Genomic DNA, 11,128 nt, shown 5'->3' on the forward strand with positions numbered 1-11,128 from the left:
TAACACATAATGGTCCTTTTTAATTAATTTGATTAATGGTATATGCAACTTAATTCTGAGAGTGGCCCTCTGTGTGGCTTGAGTGGCTCACTTCTCGTTAAAATAGGTTTTGTTAGAAACATGGTTTAGGGGGTCAGCATGGTGCTTACTGCCTGGTTGGCCACTCTCCATAAGGACCGGTTCATAGAGCGACAACCTGGGACAACAGCGCTACCACAAGACTGGAATGGGACGGTCTTGGCTTACTAATTAGGCCATTTTGGTTCGGGAGTAACTTACCGACGGGGCAAGAGGGGAGTCGAGCCTCAATGGTGCCCAGGCTACGAGACTTGGTGTGCGCACCCCTCGAGGTGGGTACCATCGTTGCTTTGCCTGAATCCTTAGCTGTTACACCTTACCAACGTGTCCTTTGTAACAGCCTCGTAGTGAGTCTCTAGTCATCTCACCAAAGGAAGTGTGATGAACAACTAGCGTAGCTCACGACTTGTGGGTAAAGATGTGCAACCTCTGCAGAGTGTAAAACTGGTATACTAGCCGTGCTCACGGTTATGAGCGGCCTAGATCCTCCTTTTGATTAGTGGGGTTAGCTCCTTCCGACGAGGGGGTGCCTCTCGGGGTTACTTTGGTGGTTTTGGTTGGGTTCTCAGTAGTAACATGATTAATTTTGATTAATTATTATGTAACTGGGTTAATGGTAATTAATCAACTCGTAGTAAATAGCTTTAATAAAATTTTGCCAACACTTAAAAGCTAATGCAGTCAGTCAGCCAACCTAGAGCCTCATAGTTTGTGTTATACTTGTTGAGTACAAGTGGTGTACTCACCCTTGCCTCTTCTCTACTTTTTCCTCTTGGATACGCTACTGCTGCTCAGTTCCTGCCGATGCAAGGGAGTTCGCTCAGCGCTACCAGGACTACGAGGACTTCTAGGCGTTCATCTCCCAGTCGACGTCCCTGTGGCGCCCTGCTCAGCTTCGGAGAGTTTTTTACCGTATTTGTACTTCGCTTCCGCTGTATCAGACATTTTGTCATTAATGTAATAAATAACATTCGTACACGTTTTATTATATCTTTTTTACGTGATATGTGCTGTGATATACTGTTCATTCTGTTGTATATACGTGTGACTTGATCCTGGCACGTATATGATTGCTCGGTTTATGTTCTTTTATAAATCGGGTGTTACAGAGTGGTATCAGAGCTGTATCGACTGTAGGACGAAGCCTAGATAGAACTGGTCGAGTTTTAGGACTTCTTCTCTCCAATCCTTGTCTGCTGAAACTATTTTACTATTATGCCCCTTGAATTCTATGACTTTTACCCGTCTTGCCTTGATTTCGCTCTCTGAAGAATAGTTTTCGTAGATTTTGGCCCGAATCAGTCATCTGACCACCATAAGCATCAGCTAGGTGACCCTTTTATAATAATACGATAGTATGTTCCGCGACGCGGTGTGTTAGTCGAGTCGTGTGTTAAACTCGGCTAAGTTGTTAAAATTGTCTGCTTGTTATTATGCTGCATGCTTGATTTGGATTTTTGAATGATTGTATAGCTTAGTAGTTTAAATTTGTTTAAAGAAAATCACTCTGAGGTTAAAGTTAATTAATTAATAAAATGAGTTAGATCGTTGGGGGTAAAACCATCCACTCTATCCTCTCTACCTTATCATGCCTTGGGTTTCTGTCTTGTCGAGAAGAAGGATAGCGCGAAGAGAAGGTGATATCCAGAGATTCACCGACGAGGACGTCGGTTTCTGTAAGGGGTAGGGATGTGACACCCCGGCCTACAAATAGTACAAGAGAAGTTGAGAATCTCTCAGACGAAACCGAAGAGTTATGCTCTAGTTCCTTGTTTCCGGATTTATGTAACACCTATCTGGAGTTATCAGCAGTAATGCCTGTGCAGTGTTGCCTAAATAGGATAGAACCTTAAATAATGGAGGCTTTCTCTCTTCCTTGACCTTACCAATCTGTATTCCCTTTTATCCCAGCTTAGATGTCGGCAGAACAAAAAGACCTTGGAGACAGTGCAATGGGTGATAGTGTTCATGCAACAGTTTCCGTGAAGCAGCCGACAACGGTACAAGATCAGTCTTCGCAAACAACATACCACCCGAAGAATGGTGAGAAATCTTGTCCGTGTTGCCACTTCTATGGCGTTCCTTGTCGTCAAGCTCGTGTGACCAGAGATGAAGCCACAACTAGAAGGAATCAGAGGTTATTCTCCAGTACAAAGAGAAAGAGGTCTTATCAAGAGCAGCTAGCAGAGGATTCCCTTTTCCTTGACTCTCCGTCAGTCGAAGAGCTACAGACCATCCAGAAGAGAAAGGATCCTAAGTGCTCTAGAGATACACAGGTCGAGAATCAAGCTCTCCATGATTATGTTGATGGGTTGACTATCACTATGAAGGTGATGCAGCCACGCAGTCACAAGGAGGCCAAAGAGCAGGCAGCAGAAATGATGCAAGATGTGATGCTAAGTTCACATGAAGGTCAACCAAGTAGCGCCATTCCCCACCACCGCATGTGCTACCAATGCGGGGAAAAAGGTCATTATGCTAAAGGTTGCCCACAGAAGCGCCTTTCACCGGCTCCACGGCAGGCAGGACAGCAGGGGCGCCCAGCCCAACCCAGAGCGCCATGACAGGGGAAGGTGAACCATGTGACGGCCGAGTCAGCGACCGAATCTCCGAACGTGGTTATTGGTACGTCCATGGTCAACTCATATCCAGCTACAGTGCTTTTCGATACTGGTGCTACGCATTCCTTTATTGCACAGTCTTTTGTCGAGCATCATGGTATTCATACTAGCACAATGAAGAAGTGCATGTTAGTATCTTCACCTGGAGGACAATTGAGGTCTCATATCTCCTGCCCCAGAGTCAGTGTTTCCATAGGGAGAGTAAAGTTCAGTACAAATCTGATGGTGATAGACACCAAGGGTATTGATGTGATTCTGGGAATGGATACTCTTGCCAAGTGGGGAGTCAGAATTGATTGTGCTCAGCCGTCAGTTCACTTGTTAGCATCTAATGGCCAAGAGGTGACAGTCAGTGCTACAGAGCCTTCTGCTTTTCTTCATCAGATGGAGGCTAGACCCATGGATGGTATTCGCGTGGTGTCCGAATTCCCGGATATCTTTCCGGAAGACTTGCCAGAAGAAGGAAGAGGAGTTGATGAAGACATATCCTAACCTCTTTGCTAGCCAGCCCAGAATCTCGGGACGAGATTCCTGTAAGGGGGTAGGATTTGTAACACCCTAATTCAAATTTCAGTATTTAATAATAAATTTAATTGTGTTTAAATAAATTTCTAAGGTTTTTTTTGTGTATAGTCTTGCATTTAATCTAGTTTTTTGTTTCACAAGTAATTAAAATTTTCTTAGGTTTAACCTTGTTGATGCACACATGCTGGTGCATAAGTTTTAATTGTTTGAGTGCATAGGAGTTTGAATACAAATTTTGATTTGAATTCAAATAGTTAGTGTGAGTTAGTTTGAAAAGGAAAAGGAAATAGAAAAGGAAAAGAAACCCAAAACCAAACCCAGCCCGGCAGCCCACCCAGCCGGCCCTCACTCCTCTCCCCTTCCCTGCGCCGGCCCACACTCCTCTCCCGCTCGGCCCACTCCCTCCTTCCCTTCTCCCGCGCGCAGCCCGCTTCCCTCTCCTCCCGGGCCGGCTCCAGCGCCGTGGCCCAGCTGGCTTTTCACCCCGGCAACTTCAGTAGCCCGCGCCGCGCGCTCCCTTGGACTGCCACATGGGCCCACCCGTCAGCCAGCCCTGTGCCGCCGCGACTGCGCGCTCGCCCGCGTCCCTGTCTCCACCGCTAACCAGCCTGGCCCACCTGGCAGCTTCTTCTCCCCCGCAGCGCAACGCCCGCGCCATCACGCCCGAGATCCCCGGCCACGATCCCCGGTGAACCTTCCTTTCCGAGCCCACGCCAAGATCCTCGGCCAGCCCCTTTAAACCACCCCGCGACCCCCTGCGCCCTCACCCTCCCCGCTAGCGCCGCCCCAAACCTCGGTCCCACTCCCGCAACCTTCGCCCCGGAGCAGAGCCCCACGCCGCCGTGGCTTCGCTGCTCCGCCACGCCCCAGCCTTCCCAGAACCGCGTAGCAGCCTCGCCCCGTGCCCAGGCATTTCCTCGAGCCCGCGGCCCTCTGCTCTGACCTCTTCAGCGGCCGGGATTTTCCCCGGAGCGCCGCCGCAGGTAATTGACCCGCCTCTCGATTTCTCGCCGCCGGCGACCCCTGAGCCCCCCTGACCCCTGGACAACCTTCACAGCGCTGTCACTCATCCACCCGTGGAGCTTGGACGACCGGAGGAGCTCCACAATGCCCGGCCCCCGTGCACAGCGCCGTGCGCCGCCGCTCGCCATCAACGCCGGTGACCTCGCGCTGTAGCTCCACCCGATCTTGACCCTCGGTGAGCTACACCCCAAACCCCCCCTTCTTCTGCACCCGTTCCCGTAGCCCGTGGCGCACCCTAGGTGCCCGGACGCCGCACGCCGGCGAGCCCTGCTGCGCCGAGCCGCCCCACCGCCGTGCACCTTGCCCTGACCCCCCACGGCACCCCACTACCCACCCCAGTGGACCACGCGTGTCGTGCTCCTTCTTTTGCACCAAACCGTAGGCCAAAAGACCCTCGGTAGCGCCTAATCCTCCTACTCCGGCGAGCCTCCGCGCAGCGCCGCCGCGCGCCACCGGTTGCGCCGCCGCCCGCGCGCCCAAATAGGTCCTGGCCGCCCGATCCACAATGGACGCACAAGATTAGATTTAGATCCTATCGAATCAAAGCCCTCAGATCGCGATCCAACGGCCGAGAGTCACCCATACCGCTTCGCCCTGGCCACTTTGCTAAAGAGCCCTCGGGCTTTTTCAATATCAACCCGCCGTCCCAGCCAGGTCAAAAATAATTACAGTTTGACCCTGTTTTTATCATTTAGACCCATGCGCTTTCCAGTTTTAGAACCCGAGGTCCAAGCCCTGCAGTTTTGCGAGTTAGACCCTAGATCTACCCGTTAATTACGTTTTAGTCCTCGGTTTTTGCATAAAACCCCCTGGAACTTAGTTTTTCTCGCAGATAAGCCCCTAGAACTTGTTTTTAGCCTAGAATATGCGTTTTATCTCCGTTTTAAGCGTTCCTTATATCCACGCGATTGTTGTAACGCGTAGAATAGTTTTAGACTAGTTTAGTGTGCTGTTTTTATGTATTGATGTATTGTTTCTTAGTTTTTGTTAGTGTTTGCTTGTATGCTTATTGTTGTGCTTCGTTTTGGCCATGTGTTCGTGAGTAGACGCCGAGTTACTGGAGGAGCCCCAGTACCAGTACCCGGAGCAGCCGTCTTCCGAGCACTTTGAGCAGCAGCAGGAGCAGTACGAGGAAGGCAAGTGTAACATGAACAACCTATCACTTTAAATACATTTTCATACTGCATTTAATACTGTATGCCTAAAAGGATTTCCTAGCCACTTTACATCCTTTATATATATATCCTTTGGGTTGCATTTTGGTTAGTTGTGCTAGGTGCCGCGCTATAACACATAATGGTCCTTTTTAATTAATTTGATTAATGGTATATGCAACTTAATTTTGAGAGTGGCCCTCTGTGTGGCTTGAGTGGCTCACTTCTCGTTAAAATAGGTTTTGTTAGAAACATGGTTTAGGGGGTCAGCATGGTGCTTACTGCCTGGTTAGCCACTCTCCATAAGGACCGGTTCATAGAGTGACAACCTGGGACAACAGCGCTACCACAAGACTGGAATGGGACGGTCTTGGCTTACTAATTAGGCCATTTTGGTTCGGGAGTAACTTACCGACAAGGCAAGAGGCGAGTCGAGCCTCAATGGTGCCCAGGCTACGAGGCTTGGTGTGCGCACCCCTCGAGGTGGGTACCATCGTTGCATTGCCTGAATCCTTAGCGGTTACACCTTACCAACGTGTCCTTTGTAACGGCCTCGTAGTGAGTCTCTAGTCATCTCACCTAAGGAAGTGTGATGAACAACTATCGTAGCTCACGACTTGTGGGTAAAGATGTGCAACCTCTGCAGAGTGTAAAACTGGTATACTAGCCGTGCTCACGGTTATGAGCGGCCCAGATCCTCATTTTGATTAGTGGGGTTAGCTCCTTCCGACGAGGGGGTGCCTCTCGGGGTTACTTTGGTGGTTTTGGTTGGGTTCTCAGTAGTAACATGATTAATTTTGATTAATTATTATGTAACTGGGTTAATGGTAATTAATCAACTCATAGTAAATAGCTTTAATAAAATTTTGCCAACACTTAAAAGCTAATGCAGTCAGTCAGCCAACCTAGAGCCTCATAGTTTGTGTTATACTTGTTGAGTACAAGTGGTGTACTCACCCTTGCCTCTTCTCTACTTTTTCCTCTTGGATACGCTACTGCTGCTCAGTTCCTGCCGATGCAAGGGAGTTCGCTCAGCGCTACCAGGACTACGTGGACTTCTAGGCGTTCGTCTCCCAGTCGACGTCCCTGTGGCGCCCTGCTCAGCTTCGGAGAGTTTTTTTACCGTATTTGTACTTCGCTTCCGCTGTATCAGACATTTTGTCATTAATGTAATAAATAACATTCGTACTCGCTTTATTATATCTTTTTTACGTGATATGTGCTGCGATATACTGTTCATTCTGTTGTATATACGTGTGACTTGATCCTGGCACGTATATGATTGCTCGGTTTATGTTCTTTTATAAACCGGGTGTTACAGGCTTGCCTTCAATGGTGTCTATAAAGTTAGTAGGCTTTAACTCTTCCGAATCGGAGTTCGGGACTTCAGTTAATTCCAGAATATTAGCCTGAGCTTCAGAAAAATTGAAAAACGATGTTGGTTCCTAGATGAGCTCGTATGTTCCGTCTGCTAACGATGTTGTTTCTATATGCAATGCAATAATTGAAAATTAGTGAAGTGCTTAAGTATAGCTTTCCTTCACTATAAAGTTGAAAAACCAATAAAGTAAACATTTAAGATTAAACTTAAAAGTTTTACTTTACTGGGCAATTGCTTATAGAGTAAAAGATGTACACAATAGATTTCATAAAATAATATGGAAAAGTGGTTTTTATTTCCACACAACAAACAATAAAAATGATTTTTTAAAAGAAATCATGAATAACATAAGCAAAACACCAAAAAGAAATTTTAAAAGCACAACTAGAGTCCAATAATAGTTTTTTAAAAAAATAGAGCTTGACATACTCAAAAGAGCATGTGGTCAAAAGCTCACTCAAAATAAGCTTTGGAAATAAAGATATAAATAAAAAGGGCTAGATGTTAACCCTATTTTTAGAATTAGCTACAAAAGAAAACAACTCAAACTCATCACATCAAACTATAGAGCTAATTAAAAGGAACACAACAAAATTAATTTGGCATTTTTCTGATTTTTCTACATTTTTCTAGGATTTTTCAAAGTTCATTTGAAAAAGAAAGAAAAATAAAAGTCTTTTTGCAGAATGGACCCTGGGAAGTTTTGAATCCCAGCAATTGGGTCCTTGGCCGGGGTCAGAGATGGGGATGACATTGACCGGCCTTATTCCAGCGGGGGTGATCGCCGGCGGCGAGGGCCAGGGGGCCAGAGAGCTTCGCGGGATCACGGCGAAGCTGGCAAGGAGGTTGGGGTCGCTGAGGCGACGCTGTGGTGGCAGGTCGACAGTGGGCAGAGCTCGCCGGAGAAGAAGAAGGGGGCGGCGGAGGTGTATGCCGGCGAAGAAGCCCGGCCGAGGCTTTATATAGGCCAGGAAAGAAGTGGATGAGCGAGAGGAAAAGCTCTGGGAGCGAAATCGACTGGGAGAAGACGAAATTGGCGATGGCGCTGTCTTCTCTACGGCGGCCGGCGAGGTGGCGCGACGAGGAGGCTTCGGGGTGGCGTGGCGCGGGGTTAGTAGGCCAGCAGAGGTGGCGGAGTGGCGGTGGGAGCCTTGCGCGCGGCGCGTGGAGTCGGTGGGGGTGCCGAACAGGGGCAGGGGGGTGGCTTCCCGCGGCGGTGCGCTCGTCGGAGAGGCAAAACAGAGGCGGCGATTCAGCGGCGCGGCGTGGCATGGGGAAAGAGCGCCAGCAGAGGAGGGGAATGGGACCAGGGGATGTCAAGGAGGCCGAGTGGCACTCCAGAGGCGGCGCAGGTGCCAAACCGCAGCGGGGAAATGGCGGCGGCGGCCCTTTGCAGGTCTGGCAGGGCTGGAGGTAGGAGAAAAGTAGGTAGGGACTATAGTGGAAATTGTGAAAACCTCAGGGGCTTCACTGTAATCTAAAAATTCCCACTATTCTAAGGTTCAAATGAAAAAGTGCCCAAAATGAAAGTTGTTCAGTTTTTCAAGATCTATAATTTCATGTTGTACAAATTTTCACTAGATCAAAGGATTTTGAAATATTTTCAAAAGTTCAAAAGAACTCTATTTAATAAAGGAAAAGTACTTTTTGGTAGCAAATTTCAACAAATTTAGGACTCAATTGCAATAAAGCTGCCAAAGTAATAATTAATAGCACATTTGCAAGAAAGCCCTTAATAAAGTTGAATTTGCTTCCTAAGTTAAAAACTTTTGCAAAAAGGGACTTGTAATTTTTCTGTAATTACAAAAATACCCCTAATTTTGGATTAAAAAAAACTTTCACACATGAATAAACATAAATTCACATATTATTCTATGTTCTAACAGGAAAGACACCTGAGATGTCACAGTGACCATTGGCGTCCTTGCTTGGCTTGCCACAGAATGGGCTAGCCTGCACCATGTTTATGAGGCTGGACTTCAGCTCGAAGTTCACGTCCCCAACATCAGCGTTGGGTCCAGTCGCCACATTGGCGGCTGAGGGGACGGAAAAGTCACGAAGAGTCTTCTCAGCCATGGGTTCGGCTGTTGTTACTGGTGCCTGGAAAGCTGGCTCGCTTGTCGACAACGAGAGCTGAGGAGGGACGACGTGAGGTCCGACCCTTCTCACTAGCTTCTCGGGATTTTCAACAAAGTTTGTCGGCAAAGAGAAACCAGTCATACACTACCCTGTATAAGCAGTAGCTACCTCTTATTCACAATGCCATGTTTATGTATTAGTAAAATCTTTACACCTAGTGCCATCCCCGGCAACGACGCCAGAAATGCTTGTTGGCATTTCTTAACACAATCACTAGGAATGGTTAGTTCCTAGCAATAGCGCCAAGAAATGCCAGGACGGCCACCCCACAGCGGTGACGCCATGGGATGGTGTGCTTTATGTCTTAATGATTATAGAAGGATCCGCAAGCACACGGATATACCGTTGTAGCATTTCACCCGGAAGTATTCAGGGTATCGTAATTTATATTTTCCCAAGGGATGGCTATGGTGTGTAAAGATGTTTACTAGATACATATCCATAACAATTATGAGATAAGGTGTAAACTGCTGATCATACAGGGGTATGTGATAATAAAGATAATCGAGGGTAATGTGACACACACAAGATTAGCTAACTCTCATGAATAAAGAATAAAAAATACACCTAAGGTTAGTGGGAGCATAGGCAAACAAGATCCTAGTATACTATTCATGTTAGCAGAGAAGCTATGTTAGTCACATGCTTAGAGCTGCAGGTGTCGGGGAATTAGGGACATCGGGGAGAATGACTCGTACTGGAGAATGTTATGTTAGTCACAAGCTTAGAGCTGCAGGTGCTGGGGAATTAGGGACATCGGGGAGAATGACCCGTACTGGAGAATGTCCAGTCCATTTCATCTTTGCATGAACTCCTATACGAATACCCAAACGTCGGGGAGTACGCTAACCGAGAAGCAGCTTCCTGGTGGACCGACCGGGCTGTCACCACCTGTGGTCTACCCCAGTCACTCCATGGAGCACCATCATATCCGAAGGATCCCGCATACCCAAGCCCCATGCCCGCATACGAAGTCACTACCCTAGCGTCCCTGGGTCCCCCACCCTTCGGATGGACAGGTAAGACGCTAAGGCAAGCCTGAAGGCACAACGAACCAATATCCTTACCCAGATCATCTGGTCTAAGCAGGCAACTAATTCAACTTGAATAAGAACAGAACTTGGCTAGGCAGGCTAAGAACATAGCAAGATAACCAAGAATGAGCTCTTTATGAAAAGCATATCGAGAATCGGAATACAAAGCCATACTAGAGGCCGAGGATTGCTCGCCGACCCCGAGACGACGGGATTCGCTAAAGAAATGAAGTGCTAGCCTAGCTCCACTACCCGAAGGAGTGCAAGTCACAATGAGAGTGAGAGAGAGAGGCTTCTCCAAGTGGTGTGTGTGGTGAGAGCGGTGGGAGGCCCCTTTTATAGCTTGGAGAGAGGTCGGTTCCCGCCATCTCCATACATGGAAACATGCCAAACCGCCTTCAAGAGGATAGGATCGATCTTCCTGCCAAAATGCACCTGGACCGGTGCTCGTCCAGGTTCGGCTGAACCTGTGGTTCGGCCGGCCCCACTTTGCCGCCTCTGGCCACCGTCTTTCTCTGGGTCACTGCCTGGTGGGTCCTGCTGTCAAATGATTGGTGCCGGGGCTTGGTTGGTCGGTTTGGTCTATCTGATGGGCCTCCTTTGCTTGTGTTACGTAGGATGCGATATTCTGTGACTTTGTCTGCATATTTGTTGGGTATTTTAGCATCACAAATAAATTCGCAAGCGCACGGATACCGTTGTAGCTTTCACCTCAGAGTATTCCAAGAGTTATCGAATGCACAAGGAACATGTGTGCACTAACTCCTATTCTAGTCGGTCCAAGGACACACCAAGATAGGTTGAATGGAAGAGAGGATTCCTAAGATAGCACTACTGCTGAGTTAAATGTTGATATCTCGGGCACAATACTCGCTTCGGACACTGGCTTACAACTGGTCTGCCAGTCGACTCCGGCCAACAGCTCTGCGCTATATCCAAATGTGGAGGATTACGAAGGACCAATCGGGCTGTCACCACCTACGACCTACATCTACAAACCATGGGATATAAGGCAAATGAAGGATAACCCCTAGCCTAGACACCACATCTACGCTATTGATTACTACTGCAGTCTAACTACGTATGTCGACCCGTAGCAAACTATAGGACTCCGTACGAATACGGAGCGACGAACCCGCGAGTAAGAGAACTGATCTCACTCAACTACAAGCA

This window comes from Panicum virgatum, chromosome 1N, assembly GCF_016808335.1.
Source record: "Panicum virgatum strain AP13 chromosome 1N, P.virgatum_v5, whole genome shotgun sequence".
Lineage (NCBI taxonomy): Eukaryota > Viridiplantae > Streptophyta > Magnoliopsida > Poales > Poaceae > Panicum > Panicum virgatum.